The sequence below is a fragment of the Apodemus sylvaticus genome, chromosome 4 (genome assembly GCF_947179515.1).
Source record: "Apodemus sylvaticus chromosome 4, mApoSyl1.1, whole genome shotgun sequence".
Taxonomy (NCBI): Eukaryota; Metazoa; Chordata; class Mammalia; order Rodentia; family Muridae; genus Apodemus; species Apodemus sylvaticus.
In genome coordinates this window covers 117,869,105-117,886,618 of record NC_067475.1, presented here as the reverse complement: position 1 = coordinate 117,886,618, position 17,514 = coordinate 117,869,105, and positions in this window count along the sequence as shown.

The window sequence follows — 17,514 nt, the reverse complement described above, 5'->3', positions numbered from 1 at the left end:
ACAAGAATGGCACCCACAGATTTATAGGTTTGAATGCTTGGGCACAAGAAGTAAGGAGCACTATTAGGAGATGTGGCCTTGTTGCAGTGGGTGGAGCCTTGTTGGAGAAAGTATGTCACTGTGGAGGTGGGTGTTGAAGTTGTATATGCTCAAGCTATGCCCTGCGTGGCATATTGTCTCTTCCTGTTGCCTTCAGATGTAGAACTCTCACCTCCTCCAGTGCCATGTCTGCCTGCATACTGCCGTTATAATGATATCATTCTATCATTTTAATAATGGACTAAACCTCTAAAACTGTAAGGCAGCCACAATTAAATCTTTTTCTTTATAAGAGTTACCTTGGTCATGGTGTCTCTTCACAGCAATAAAACCCTAATGAAGATAGCACCTAAGCCTTTTCCAAACCTCCCTCCAATAGTGTTAAATTTTTAAAATAGGGACTCCTGACATTCTTGGATTATTGGGTCACTGTGTCTAAATGGGAGACATAGAACTGGAAAGGGCAACATAATTATGTCTGTCTGCAGCATTTTATATCTCAGAAGTGGTTTAGGTTACATCACTGTGGTTGGCCATGGCAACAATTCTGTATAACTTACTGGTGATCACACACCCAAAGCCTTCTCTGCAGAGCATTTTCTCTCCACTTCAGCTTGCTGCTGTTTTCTCCTTTCCCACATACAGCAATAAGAAAGCCAAAGAGAATCATCTAGTAGGCTGCTCACAAGGAATTCACTTCTGTGCATCCATGTTCCAAATCAAGGTTGAAACATCAGCAATTTAAATTTATCCCTACAGTGATTATCTGAATACCCCAGTATGTCCAAAGAGGAAGAGCACCCACCACAGTGTGAACCCTACTACACTGTGTCAGTTAAAGTGCACCCCAGAAGAATCCTTCACATGCAAACTCACATACATAATATACGTATATTTGTACATATATGTGGCTGCTAATTATGTTACAAACTCAAAAGCACCAGAAACGTAGTATCCAGAGTCATTGTAACAAGGGCCATTTTATTCCTCTGCTGAAAAAGGCCTTTCCAGCTTGGTATTTTACCCTTAGTTCAGAAGGATTAAACAGGAATTTTAATGTGTAGTTTGTCTAGTGTTAGCGTCATCTAAAGCTATAAGCATTATCAGCTCATTCAAGAGCCTGGACAAATCTCCAGAAGTTCAAACATAATTTCAATATTTAATTCTTCATCTAAATGAATAAGCATGAAATGAATACCAAACACTCATAGTTTTATGAACAGTTCAAACACTTTTCACATAGGCAGAGACTGCCCAGGGCATCCTTGTCCTAGGTGTCCCATGGTTTCCTGGCTCATCATGTGTGTGGCTTTCCCAAAGTCCAAATATATGTCATATAGAGATACAGTCACAGCTAAAATTCTGGATGTACATGCTGATTTATATAGGGCTTAGGGTATCTTCAGGAGGAAATGCATCAGACTTACAGACGTCTTTCTAAGTACTTCCTGAGCCCTCTAGGTCTGGGAAACAGTCAGATGACCATGTAGTTACCGAGGCAAAGACAGCTGGGCTAACAGGAAGACTTCTTCCTGTGTGGAAAAACAATCCACAGAAAGCCCACAGGCAGCCTTGAGTGAGTTCCAGAGTTAAAGAGGTGGGAAGGAGGGAGACACCATTTGTTATAAAAGTAGATGAAGCTTGAGGCTCAGGGACATCCATTGAGCTAAGAGGAACTAAGGAGGGATTGCCCTGTCACAAGATTCTGAAAGTTTAGCAACTTAATGACATTATCACTCTCAACACTAAAGACTACCCATTCCTTCCAGCTAATCAAGAGCTCTGGTGTTGAAGTGAGTTAGTTGGGTTAAAGAACCAGGTAAGATGAACTTCAATGTGAGGCATATTTATACTGGGCTTAATAAACATTTCTACAGTTTTCAGTCATTGCTCTGTGCAATTACAGTGCTGTAAGCTGTTGCAGAGTTTTAGAAATATTCTACTGGACAGCATGGAATCTATTAAGGTGACTTATAGGCTGTGGTCCTGCTCATGCAACAATGGCTGTCTCCCAAAGGAAAGTCCAAAAATCCAGTAATTGTTCAGTCCATGTGACTGGGTGTCTCAGCTGGTCCTCAGAATATACTAGGATCTTGAAAAAAAAAAAACAGTCTAATCCCAGTGAGAGTGAATACAAGCAGGCTTTCTTCCTTGTCCTTTCTGTAGGCCGTCAAGAAAGGGTGTGGCCCATATTTAGGGTGGGTCTTCTGACCTCAAAAGCCTAGATATAAGGTAGGTCTCCTGACCTTAGGTGATGTGGATTTAAAGTGGGTCTTTCTACCTCCAATGATCCAATTAACAACAACAACAACAACAACAACAAAAATCTCTTTCAAAAGTATGCCATGTGTCACATACAAAATATATTAAAGTATTCATTATTTGTCTGAAATTCAAAGCTAGCTAGACAGTTTTCATTTTCTTGTTTTGTCATGTATGCTGGTTACATCTAAAGAATTGGTATTTAGGATTAGAGCTCTTCTGACCTGCCATCCTACATGTAATTCAGAAGTGACACATGAGGGGATCAGGGAAGAGGCCTACAAAAGAAAAAATACTCAGATTCTAAACTAGCCCAGAGCAGACCAGAATTATCTCCAAGAAAAAAGTGACAAAGAGGAAAAGCAAAGTTTCCTGTTTTTGAGTGCTTCCAGTTTCAGATGTTCTTAAAATATAACAAATTGTGGACACCGTGATAACAAAAAGTGAGAATATGGGCTGTCATTAACTCAGTAATAGATACATCACCCTACTTGCACTTCAGTAACTATAATTCCTATGAATAGATGCAATGAGATATTTTGGGAAAGTAGCCATGATATTCTTTAAAGACAAATGCAAAACTTTTAATCTGAACTCAAAAAGATCAGTGTGGGCTACGGACTCAGCTGAGAGCCAAGGTGGTGTCAGAAATAAGGACTCTCCAGCCTCTTTGAAAGCTGCCCCATTTACATGATTAAATGTTTAGTGAGAATCTCATGCCTGCAACCTTGATGGGATGGGATGAAGATGCTAATGTTGCTACAGTGTCTAAGGAGCTCTAATAAAGGACGGATGTCTGGGGAGTGATGCCTAAACACCAATTCAGCCATCATTGCGGTTTTTAAACTGATGATCATTTTAAAGAATGAAGAAAAAGATGTAAGAGAAAACAGAGCTTAACTTGGAATCCTCTAAAGAGTTTGGGAACAGCATTAAAAAAATAACCAAAACTAAACAAAGCAAACAAAAGAAACTATGCTTACCACCTGTAATATATATATATGTTTGATCCTTACAGAATAGTTTTAATGTGTCCACCAAAACTTGTTGGTTTGATCCTTACAGTATAGTTTTAATGTGTCCACCAAAACTATGCACTGGAGAGTAATTGCCAATGCATGCAAGTTGGGATGTGGGACCCATTAAGAAGTGATCAGGCTATGACCATTCTGTCACCTCAGGTTGATTAACATCATAGTGATAAACATGGGATCACTATAAAAGAGCAAGTCTAGTAGTCTTGTCTGAGCCCTCCTATGATAGTCTTTTTTTAATATTTTTATTTTCTATATTCTTTGTTTACATTCCAAATGATTTCCCCTTTCCCAGATCCCCCCTCCCCATTTGTCCCATAAACCTTCTTCTCTCCATCCCTTCTCCAATCACCTCCCTCCTTTTTCTCTGTCCTTATATTCCCCTCCAATGCTAGATCAATCCTTTCCAGGATCAGGACCCTCTCCATACTTCTTCATGGGAGTCATTTGTTATGCACTTTGTGCTTGGGTATTCAGGGCTTCTGGGCTAATTAATATCCACTTATCAGAGATTGCATTCCATGTGTATTCTTTTGTGATTGGGTTACCTCACTTAGGATGATATTTTCCAGATCAAACCATTTGCCTAAAAATTTTGTGAATTCATTGTTTCTAATTGCTGAGTAGTATTCCATTGTGTAAATATACCACATTTTCTGTATCCATTCCTCCTTTGAAGGGCATCTGGGTTCTTTACAGCTTCTAGCTATTATAAATAAGGCTGCTATGAACATAATGGAGCATGTGTCTTTATTGCATGCCGGGGAATCCTTTGGGTATATGCCCAGGAGAGGTATAGCAGGGTCCTCTGGAAGTCTCATGTCCAGTTTCCTGAGGAACCTCTAGACTGATTTCCACAGTGGTTGTACCATCTTACAGCCCCACCAGCAGTGGAGGAGTGTTCCTCTTTCAATTGGAGGTCAGCATGCAGAAGAATGCGAATTGATCCATTCTTATCTCCGTGTACTAAACTTCACTCCAAGTGGATCAAGGACCTCCATGTAAAACCAGACACACTGAAACTAATAGAAAAGAAACTGGGGAAGACCCTTGAGGACATGGGCACAGGGGAAAAGTTCCTGAACAGAACACCAATAGCTTATGCTTTAAGATCAAGAATTGACAAATGGGACCTCATCAAATTACAAAGTTTCTGTAAGGCAAAGGACACTGTTAAAAGGACAAAATGGCAACTATCAAATTGGGAAAGAATATTCACCAACCCCACATCTGATAGGGGGCTAATATCCAATATATACAAAGAATTCAAGAAGTTAGACCCCAGGGAACCAAATAACCATATCAAAAATGGGGTACAGATCTAAACAAAGAATTTTCACCTGAAGAAATTCGGATGGCCGAGAGGCACCTTAAGAAGTGCTCAACATCATTAGTCATTAGGAAAATGCAGATCAAAACAACCCTGAGATTTCACCTTACACCAGTCAGAATGGCTAAGGTCAAAAACTCAGGAGACAGCAGGTGTTGGCGAGGCTGTGGAGAAAGAGGAACACTCCTCCTATGATAGTCTTAACTTCTGCCGGGACCATAAGCTAATACACTTCAGCAAATTACAAATTATTCAGCCAACAGTAGTTCATTATAGCATCTTAGAATGGAAGAAAACTATTTACTTATCCCTGCCCTGACATTTCTGTTTCAATGGTATCCCCTAGTGTCAGGGGACAGACCTTTGTAAGGTAGTGAGTGTGGATGAGATCCTGTGAATAAAGCCTGGGTGAGAATAATGTGAAAAGTCTCACGAGGATTTCCTATCTTCACAGCACGACACAGCCAGATGCAGCAGGAAAGATGCCATGTGCAAGCCAGGGCAAAGTTCCTTATCAATAGCTTAATCTAGCAGTACTTTGATCTTGGGCTTTCCAGACCCCACAACTAAGAGAAATTAATATCTGGTGTTAAGCCATCTAGTATTTTTGCCAGAAGCTCAAGGTGTCAATTTGGGAAAATGAGCAAAGTCAAAGGGACTACAGAAAGAAAGAAGGAAACATTTGGGATGAAAACAAATAAAATAATTACTTTAAAAAAGAAATAGAATCAGACCATTTGCAATCATGAAAATTCCTGGCAGAGATTTTATAAAACATATGGCTGCTCTTTGAAACAGTATTCAGTCAAAGACCAAAGCTGAGCAGCAAATCCATTGGTCTACACTGTTTCCTGAATAGGGCTGAAAATCTGACTCTACATCGGTGTGTGTTGAGAATAGGATTCGACTAGAAATAGGAATAATGTGCAAAGTATAAATTGTAAGAACAGAGACACCTGCTTTCAAAGCAACCAGGGAAACGTTATCTAAGAATGTAACAGTAGAATTGAGAAGGAGACAGTGTGGCCAACAGCAGCTTAGAAAAGCAATGCTGGCTTGTTCTATGGCGCACAAAGAGCTTTGACTCAGAGGGAAATCAGCAAGTTTGACCTATATGCTAGAGGTGTTCAGCTAGAGCACAGTGAGAAAGCAAGTGGAAGGAAGACATTAAAGAGGGAGGGACAGTAAAGTAGCCCAGCAGCTAGAGATGCTTGCTGCTGAGCACAGAGAACTGAGGATGAACCGCATAGTGGAAGGAGAGAACTGACTCCTGAACATAGTCCTCCGACCTCCACGCACATGCTGTTTGCTGTGGTTGGCATATACACAAGGCACACACACTCCCCAAGGAATCAAGGGGAAAACTACTTTGTTTTTACTCAAGAGGGAAAGAGCTTAGTGAATAAAAGTGAATGCTATGAAGAATGAATATTTTCTACATTATCAACCAATTTATGGGAGAAAGGGTGCTCTAAGTACTGTAGAAAAAATTAATCCCAATCCAGGGCTTCTACCCCACCTTTAACCATTTAGTTCCTGGATAAAACACACAATCTTTATATTTACAATAACCTTTAATCAGCACAAGAGCTGTGCAGATATCTATTCTCAATGCTAATATGCCTATTCCCCAGCCTATAACCCCAGTATATAATTTGCCATCTTTCGTCTGGGTTGCTCTTAACTCCAATGAGCCAACCCACATGGCCATTGTTTCAAGCCTCACCTAACCCAAGGCAGCTTCCTTTTCTATTCAACTTCTCCCCCCCTTGTGCTTCTCCTCTGACCCCAAGCCTAGGAACCCTAAATCCGACCTATATCTCTTCTGTCCAGCTGTAGGCTGACAGCATCTTTATTCACCAATCAGAAATAACTTGGGGGCAAGGTCACATAGCAGCACTTGAGTCTAGGTGCAGACTCTCTCTTCTGCCTATATCTAACATTACAATACATAGTACCAGATCAAACCCAAACTCTAGGTACAGAGAATAGTGGCACTTTTACAGAGGAAAGGAAGTAAAATAAATCCCCAGAGCCTACCAAAAAGAGAAAAAGTATGCTTGTGAGACACAAGCATAGTACTCTTTTGTCTAAATGCTCATGAGGCTACTTGTGAAAACAGAAACATGCTTTGTCCCAAGAAACTTGAATCCCACCTTTGAACTGCAACAGGGAAATCCAAAGCACTTTTATTTTCATCCTTGAAACTCCAAGATCATCTCTTAAGATCAGAGTTTATGGGATATCCTCTTCTGCTGCAACTTCGGATCTGCTCTACGTGCCTAATTCCTAGGAAGGTTTTATTATTAGTCAAGGTTTTCTAGAGGAACAGAACCCATATAATGTGGGGAGGATGTGGGGGGTTGTATATGTGTGTATGTGTGTATGTGTGTTTGTGTGTGTATGAGATTTACTAGAACGACTTACAGACTGTGGTCTAACTAGTCCAACAATGGTTGTCTACCAATGGAAAATTCAGAAATGCAATAGTTTTGCTCAGTCCAAAAAGCTGGATGCCTAGGCTAATCTTCAGTTTACAACAGAACCCTGAAGAAGTAGGCTCTCGTGACAGCAAGGCAAGAGAGAGCTTTCTTTTTTCAGAGCCCTTTACATAGGCTGTCAGTAGAAAGTACAGTACAAATTTAAGTTATATTTTTCTATCTCAATGACCTGGATTAACTTGTAGTCAGTCTTCTCCCTCTCAAACAGACTGAAGCGCAATCATACAGCTTGCATGGGTTTGCAGCAGATCCTCTACATATATATTAAAGTTGTTGACTTACTTTGCAAAGAATCCTGGCAGTGAGAATAGGGGTGTCTCTGATTCTTTTGCCTGCCCTTGGGACTCTTTTTCCTCTTACTGGGCTACCTCATTCAGCCTTCATATGAGAGTTTGTGTCTTGGTTTATTGAATCTTGATGTATCATGTTTGTTTGATGCCATTCTGGAAGGTGAACTCTTTTCTGGAGGAAAGGATGGGTCTGAGAAAAATAGGAGGAATACTGGGAGGAATGGAGGGAGGGAAAGCTATGGGTTGAATATATTGTATGAGAGAAGAATAAATAAAAATCTTTAAAAGAAAAAAGAAAAAATAGACCAAGGAAAGAAAACACAAATACCTGTACAAATACATTTTTATCAAAACACAACATAAATACTCAAGTCAGTTAAGGTCACATGGCCTTAGCTGGTATTTATAACTACCTATTGACCACCCATTGTGTCTTTCCTCTACCCTCAGCAAGAACTTCAGCAGATTTTGGCTCTTTTCCTGAAGGCATGACCCATACCTTCATTCCTGATGAGTCTGTGACCTTTGCTATATTGCTTGGATTAAGCTGTTGTAGTTTATAATTGAATTTAATCACAAGACAAGGGAATACCAAGAGATGCCCTAAAGGATGGCCTAAACTCGAGACATAATCTTTCTTACTTCCATTTTAGAGAAGTAATCCAATTTCCCCAAGATAATCTGGATCAATCACCCCTTCTAACACTGTTATTCATTTCTTATCAATTGGCTTAAGGACATCAGGAGACCAAAGTAGCCAAGAGGAAGTTTGAGCTTCTAGTTCAATAGAATGTTTATTGTGGCTCCTGGCACAAGCACTCCCTTTGGAACCCAAACTTGTAGGCCAGTAGAACGTAAGGTCACAAGAACAGAAAGCAAAAATTTCCTAATGGGTTATTAGGTGTCATAGTAAGTGGCACTGTTATTATATTTTTCCAGCCTTGCTTCCTGAATTATTGCAATGAACATCAAGCATAATTAATAAACTGGTGCACAATTTAAGCAAGCAAGAGTTTTATAAGTACTTATGTCACATGACAAAACCCTTTAGTAACTGCAAACTATTTTGAAACTATATTTATTATATTAGTACATGGGCATGATTGCATGTGGGTACACATGAGTGTGTACATGTGTGGAGACCAAAAGATGATTTTGTGGAATCAGTCCTCTCTAACTTTCTAAGATATAGAAATCAGGTGTCTAGTCTTCTGTAGCAAGCACCTTTACCCATTGAGGAGGTGACCAGCCCCTCATCAGAAACTTTTGTTTGCAGAACTGTTGTGTTTATTCTGGCATGTTTTAGAATCACAAAAGGAATATGAGCTGATTTTAACATGAAGGACAATACAAATATAATAAAGAACAATAATAAAGCTTACATACTCATCTCTTTCAAGTTTGCATAACTGATATTTGTAGCTGTAAAAAAGTCATTTGTTTCATTTTCATAGACAGAGATATGATAGATAAATTTGTAACATAGATATGTATATATATATATGATACCTTACACAGGAATTTAGAAACTAAGAAAAAATGTATCTGGGAAAGAAAAAAATCTATCCTACTAGTAAAAGTCTATTACCAAAATATGGTCTTAAATTAAGAATTGTACTTTAAGATTTATACTTTAATATGCAACTGTTAACAATAGAGCTCTATAATTCCTTTATATAGTCAGTACATTTTATATGAGTGATGACTCAATAATGTTCTAATATATTTAACTTTAGTAAAATATAGAAACATTTTATTGTTGCTTTTATAATGATTCTTATTTCAAATATCAGACATAACACATGAGCAGTTAAGTATCTACATGCACATATTTATTCTTTTAAAATCATGACCTTCTAAATAATAATAAATGATAGCAAAACATGATAGGCTATAATTTCACTCTGGATTGTATCTAAGGCAAAGAGTAATAAGCAGTATCAGTATTCAATTATTCAAGTATGTTAAATTTTGATTGCTGGCCTGACATAGAATCACTGTTGTAAAACAATTTTTATAATATCTGTGACCTTAAGTCATATTTTAATGAGAGTTGGGGAAAATATACAAAATAATATGGTTGAAATAATTTAGTGATTTTAATGAGAAAATATCAGAGTGCCAAACATAAGCAAATGTGTGAAATCATCTTCTCATTATTAAGTGTGAATGTTGAAATTCAAGGGTCATATGTGTGCTCAAGGAACTCCAGAAGTTGGGAAACCTAATTGTTTACAACTGAAACTGTAAATAACTACTATGAATTACTCTAAGACATGCTAAGAAAGGTCTAAAACACATTCTTTTTATCTGGTCTAAGAAAATAGTAACAATCATTGCAATAAAAATGAAAGCTAAAAATGTAATGTATACATTGTAAAGTTCTTTTAAATTGTTTTTGAGTGACAATTTTTATGAGTGATAAATAACAATACATTAACCTAAATTTAAGTATACATCATTGTAGTTTTTTCCATTTGTGTGGGTCTTTGTTTATGTTTTGTATTAACAGTTTTGTGAATCAGCAAGTGCTGAAGCATTGCTGCGTTGACAGCCTTAATAATTACTCTAACACACTATATTTCTTTGTTTTTCCAGTAAACTTTAAGCACTCTATAGGCAGGAGCTGTGACTTATTTTAGCCCCATGTGTAAAAGTATTTTTATTTGCCTGATGTAATTGTTGTCTGGTCAGAGGCTTTCAATTGAATGAGCTCATCCTTTCTAGTTCTTGATGAACTTTGGTTGGCTGGTTCAACTCAGCTGTTCTGTCTCAAACGCCTCGCCAAGGTCACTGATTCAATCTGGTCTCTCTCAGCTTCTCACTGCATTGCTCTGCTTAGAAAAACTGCCACTGAATTCCATGAACTGAACTACTCAGACAGCAGAAACTGAATGAACTCCAGTGAACTCAACTGTATTTAACTGAATTGCACTGAACTGAACTCTGCTGAATTCCACTGCATTGCCTGAACCTGACTGAACTGCACTCACTGAACTGCACGCTCTCTCTGACTGACTCTTCAAGCATGGCTTAGCCTCCCTTTCTTGTCTGTTCTCATTAGAGTTGGGCATATTCTATTTCTGACTCATTCGGTCAAATCTTTGATTTGTCACTTTGCCTCTAGTTTAGACATCATTGTTTGGGATTATAGATGTGTACTAAAGGATTCTAGCCGGAGAGATTAAAGATGTCTACTAAGAGAATGTCTTCATCCCAGATGGATCACACAAACCTAGAAGATCTTTGGATGTGATCAGGAAAGCCATGTTGATGGATAAAAAAATCCACCCATGACCGAATACCTCAGGATGCTTGGTACCACTTGCTAAATGAACCTGTACTATAAAACAAACTTCTGGGCCAGGGGATAGCTCTCTGGGTAAATATTAAATTACTGCTATTTTATTTTATTTGTATTTTTTTTATTTTTGGTGTTTTGAGACAGGGTTTCTCTACATAGTCCTGGCTGTCCTGGAACTTACTCTGTAGACCAGGCTGGCCTCGAACTCAGAAATCCTCCTGCCTCTGCCTCCCAAGTGCTGGGATTAAAGTCATGCGCTACCACTGCCTGGCGCTATTTTATTTTTATATGTTTTGTTTCTATTGTATTAATTGATACTGACCCCAACTGTATAAGTTACACTGTATAAAACATGTATTATTTTATAAATAAAATGCACTGATGATACACACTACCATTAAGTCAATGCTCTATAAAAGGAGCAAATATTGACTTAGTACAGATTGTGTTAAGACACCCAAAAATCAATTTTTGCCACTACCACCCAACCACATATAATCCATCACCTTGCCATATCAACAGCTGTAGATTTTTCTCTCGTGAAATAATGTAAGTGTTCCAGAAATTATATCTATATTTCTTAATAGGACATTCCTAGACCATGGATGTGATTTCTTTTGCTGCGAGGCATGAAAAACAGCTAGGGACGGGAACATACATTTCTCTTTTTTTAATCTTTTTTTATTCGATATATTCTTTATTTACATTTGAAGTGATTTCCCCTTTCCTGAATCCCCCTCCCCAAAAGTCCCATAAGCCCTCTTCCCTCCCCCTGTTCCCCAATCCACCCCTTCCCACTTCCCTGTCCTGGTATTGCCCAACACTGCTGCAATGAGTCTTTCCAGGACCAGGGGCCACTCCTTCCTTCTTCTTGGACATCATTGTATATGTGCATTGTGTCTTGGGTATTCCAAGCTTCTAGGTTAATATCTGTTTATCAGTGAGTGCATACCATGTGTGTTCTTTTGAGACGGGGTTACCTCACTTAGGATAATGTTCTCCAGTTCCATCCATTTGTCTAAGAATTTCATGAATTCATTGTTTCTAATGGCTGAATAATACTCCATTGTGTATATATACCACATTTTCTGTATCCATTCCTCCACTGAGGGACATCTGGGTTCTTTCCAGCTTCTGGCTATTATAAATAGGGCTGCTGTGAACACAGTGAACATGTATCCTTATTACACTCTGGGTATATACCCAGGGGTGGTATAGCAGGGTCCTCTGGAAGTATCATTCCCAGTTTTCTGAGGAACCGCCAGACTGACTTCCAGAGTGGTAGTACCAGCTTGCAACCTCACCAGCAGTGGAAGAGTGTGTTCCTCTTTCTCCACATCCTCGCCAGCACCTGTTTTCTCCTGAGTTTTTGATCTTAGCCATTCTAACTGGTGTGACGTGAAATCTCAGGACATACATTTCTTTGCTACCATCCTCATCCTTGTTTGACCCACTAGAGAAGAGCTTCTCTAGTTTCTTCAAGTATTAATGTATTGGCTTAACACCTGAACTTGGATTCACACAAGACACCCTGTTTTAGGATATATCTCCAGCACATGCAGCAAGCATTCTCAGGTCCAAAGGTCTGGGAAGACTCCAGTTTTGCCCATTCTGCTTCTTTTATTCCTGTTAAAGCTTCATTAAGGATTGGCTGAAGAACCAATGCCTAAGAAGAACATGAAGTCTAAAAACACCATTAGCAACTGAGACTAGGACTTCCCATTCTCCACATGACTAAAACTCCTGGTAACTACTTTACTAATCCACTTCCCTACCAGTCCCACCACTGATGCAAAGACATAAGGTTGTGTCTACTATGCATTTCCCCATTATTTTAAGTGTAATATGAAGTACAAGTTAATTTATTGTTTTGTGTTAATTTTTGCTATCAGCAATCCCTTGTTCTCTTTCTCTCTGAATAAGGAAATTAAATGTCACTAGATTTTAATTTTAAAAAATGTAAAAAACCACTTCAGTATTTTTACATACTAACTGATGGGATGCATTTTCTGGATTTTTATTTTTTAAGAAATGACTTTTGATAAGTCATTTAGGATTTTGCCCTACCTTTATGACAGGTGTTTTTTAGACCATTTAACTAAACACCAAAATGTGCTTATTGAGCTTTTAATTTCCAAAAATATCCTCATAGTAAGAGACACCTTGGGATAGGCAAGTATAAGCAAACTTTATCTAACATCAAATAAAACCTTAATTAAAAATTGTTATTCAGTGCTTTCTGTATGAAGCAAAATGCCAGATATCATGGGACATACCAAGCAAGATACATAGGACAGTCTGTTTCATTTCAGAAGTGCAGAGATCATAAAGGTTTTAAGACCTAAAGATAAGATGACTTATGAGAGTTACACGCAAGACACAAAGACCTTCTCAGTGAGAAACAAGCAATAAACATACAAATTATTTAAAAAGAAAAGCAGCTGAATGTGAAAACATTTAATCAAGGTAATGTAACAAATCAAAATTATTTTAAATATAAAATATTTTCCTTTCAAGTTATCAAAACTTATTTAAATTGTAATACCCAAAGTTATATGAAGACTATGTTGTATCAACATAGTTAGTTCTTTAAAAAAACAGTTTTATGTATATAGTGTGTTGCCTATATATGTATCTGTGTACCACATGGATGCCTGGTACCCATGGATGCCGGAAGAGGACATTGGATACCTTAGGGGTGGATTACACATGTCTGTGGGCTGCTATGTAGAGGCTGGAAGTCTAACATGGGTCCTGCAAAAGAGCATCCATTTTTGTTAACCACTGAGCTATCTCCCAAGTCCCTCCCCCAAGTAAGTAAGTGTTAAATACACTTAATAAGTTAAAGCTTGTTGTTAAATTAAAACTGGAAACAAATATAAAATCATGAAAATAAAATGGAGATTAATTACAATTTTAAATGCATTAGCACTAGCTTAGTGGTCAATTAAATAACTAATTGTCTTGAAAAATTAACTGCCTGCTTAGATGGATTGCCACGCCCCACCACATATCCTTTCTCAGCCCATGCAGGTGTTCAATGTCCCCCAAACTTCTTAACTGACTCAGTGTTCCCATTTAATAGCTTAAATACACACGTACACAAATGTGCATGCATGCCCCAACACACACATACTTTCTTAAATATTCCATTCAGTGAGTGGTCATTCTGAGTACAGAACAAATTACCATTTTATGCCAGGGACTAGGTTTGCATTTAGGGAGGAAAGATATATATTGACCAGCCAGTCAGTCTCCCTTTCTTCCTCTCCCCTGTCTCCATTCCAACATATTGCTTGGTTTATGGAAATATTTTGCTGAATATATCGCTTCCACTTAGAGTTAATCCCAGGATATCATTAAAATCAAAGGGAGAAACTGAATTCTCTTAAGACTTGTCAACTCTTGCTGGGCAGTGGTGGCACATGCCTGTAATCCCAGCACTCTGGGAGGCAGAGGCAGTCGGATTTCTGAGTTCAAGGCCAGCCTGGTCTACAGAATGAGCTCCAGGACAGCCAGGGCTATACAGAGAAACCCTATCTCGAAAAAACCAAATCCAAAAAAAAAAAAAAAAAAAAAGAAAGAAAGAAAGAAAGAAAGAAAAAGAAAGAAAAGAAAAGACTTGTTACCTCTTGAGTTCCACCTGATGATTTTGCAATGTTGGCCCTAAAGTTTGGGAAATACAGTAGAAGGTAAATTTTAGTTACTGTGATGGTAAACTTGGACCATATATTGAGATTGTTGGATCAGAATAACTGCATTCAAAAAGAATAATTTTTATCTTATTTTCATACCCAGGAATGCCTGGCCTAAATGAGGAGTCTCAGAACAGCATTGAGTATTCAAATGGAGTCTCTGCCCTGCATAGAACCTTGGTTCTCTCCTCAACATTCTGTATTTAGCATTTATATTAATGGGTATACTGGGAAAGGGAGAAGTATCTGCTCTGAGAAGGGAGTGGGGAGACAGCAGTGATGGTAAGTGACCTGAAATAGAGTTTCAAGTGAAAGACACAGGCAGACACCCACTTTGTCATCTCCACTGGCAGGGATAATCAGAAATGCCAGGTGTGACACTAACACTAACGTCCTGAAGGTGTGTGGCATGCTCTTGAGCTGTTTCATTCTGACAAGAAAGGAGCCTCAGAGACCTGGCGACTTTTGGACTCTGATTCTTTCTTCATCTCATTCTTATTTAGATCACAGGGATCTCTTTCAGTGGACTGTGAGCACTTGCATGTACAACTTTATATTTTTGTGAACAGATCTTGGTATATTCTAGAATATGAGCATGTTAAGTCAAGGAGAAAAAATTATGTCAAGGCCACAGGAAGAAATATTTTTTTTAATTCATCATGAGAAACAATCAAATCTAAGTAAAAACTCAGTAGGTGGCCTGGAATGTGGCTATCTTTAATTGTAAATAATTTGCCTCCATCTGTGAACCTACAAACTACAGCAGTAACTGATCTGATGAGTGGGCCAGTGTGGCCACTCCTGCAACAGTGGCAAGATATAAATGCTACCAACCCCCTTCTAATTATATCTAAGGGCCGCTCCATGAACTGGAACCCATACCTGGAACTGTTAAAGGGCCCCAAAACTTCCAGATAGACAGGTCATAGACTCCATACTATTATTTTGCAAATTAACATAGTATTAAAATGACTCCTAATTAATGAGTTATTGTTATACCCATAATTCAGAACATCTCTCAACCTTTATCAGAGAAGGTTCTCCCTGAATTGGGTGCCAATTGATAGACAGACTCTATTCAAATGATATTAAAATGATTCCTAACTAATGGTTTATTGCTATACCCATAGTTCAGAGCATCCCCAACCCTTATCAGAGATGCTTCTCTTTAAATGGGTGGGAATTAATAAGGAGACTCTGTGTTCAACTGGTCAGTGTACAGAGAACAAGAAACTGTGGAGTGCTGAATCCTAATAGGGCACACATATCACAGCCCTCACACTAAAGGCTGAAATCTCCCGTCCTCAGGTAAGACAGTGAGGAAACACTGTAAGAGCCAGAAATGGTACACAATTATCAAAGAAACACGTTTTGTCCAGATACAACTAGGAAGCCAAACAGGAATTTATGATGGCCATCTCAACATGTATAAGACCTGAACAAACTCAGTCCAGACAGAATTCTAGAGTAAAGCAAGGAAAGGTGTGCACAAAAATCCCACCACTGGCTGAGGAGTTGTTGGTATTGTATAGCTAGTTAGTGGGAGAGAGTGGGGCAGAGATTTTTAATGATATGAACTCTGGTAGGTTGGCCACACTCCAGGGAAGGCCTCATTCCCAAGTCTAATTAGGAAATACAAAGTGGACTCAATAAAGGAAAAACAAAAAGGAAAGAAAAATCAAAGTTGGGGATGAATATGTTGAAAATACATTGCATAAAATTCTCAACAGACTAATAAAATCATTGTTTTGAGAACGTCATCCTATTCCAGAGTTTTTCTATATCACAGCCTCTTCCTCTGTCAGAATGTTAATACTTTCTCTGTGCCACCTAATACTGAACATATACACTTTCAAATTTGATTTTTTTTTACTCCCTATTTATTTACATGAGCCCAGGGTCATTATCTATTTCATTGACTCCTGATCCGAAGTACCTGAAGAAATGCTTAATCAATCAATTTTAGTATCAGGAAGTTCCCTGATATCCTCTGATAGTTCCTTATTCATTTAAGACAAAACCATAACCAGAATTAGTTCCAAAAATATTTATGGTGGTTAAATATAAAAATATGATTCTTGGCTCCTGGAAGGAGCCTCTTAGAGGACAGTTATGCTAAGTTCCTGTCTGTAAGCATGACATAGTATCCTTAATAGCGCCAGGGATTGTTTCTTGCCCACAGGATGGGTCTCCATCTGGATCAGTCATTGATTAACCATTCTCGCCATCTATGCTCCATCGTTGTCCTTGCATATCTTGTAGGCAGGACACATTTTGTGTTGATGGTTGTGTGAGTGGGTCAGTGTCCTGAGTCCTACCTGACTATAAGAGATGGCCACTTCAGGTTCCATATCTCCCATTGCTAGGAGTCTCAGCTTGATTCACCCCACAGATGCCCTGAAGCCTCTCCTGCAGGGGTCTCTGGTATGCCCTAGATATGTTCCCTAGGGATTTCTATTCTTTCTCCCTCTCTCCTTACAGGTGACCCCCTGATCCATTCCCCTCCCTCTCCTGTCTCCCACTCAGTTATCTCCCTCCATTCACCTCCAATGTCTTTTATTTCCCCTTCTGAGTAAGAATCAAACCAATGGAAACAGATTCAGAGACCAACAGCCAAACATTAAGAGGAGCTTGGGTAATCTTGTAAAAGAGTTAGGGGAAGGATTGAGGGACCCCAAGGCGATAGAGACTCCACAAGAAGAACAGAGTCAGCTAACCCGGAACCTTGGGGGATCCCAAAGATTGAACCACCAACCAAAGAACAAGCATAGGCTGAACCTAGGTCCACCATACACATGTAACAAAAGTGCAGCTTGGTCTTCATCCAGGTCCCCAACAACTGGAGTGGGTACTGTCCCTGAATCTGTGGCTGCCTGTGGCCCCATCGCCTTCACTGAGCTGCCTTATCGGCCTCAGTGGGAAGAGATGCACCTAGTTCTGCAGTGACTTGACGTGCCAGAGCGGGTTGCTACCAGGGGGACTTCCCCATCTCAGAAGAAAATGGGAAGGGATGTGAGGGAGGGATGGTATGAGTGGGGACTGAAAAGGGCAGAGGATGA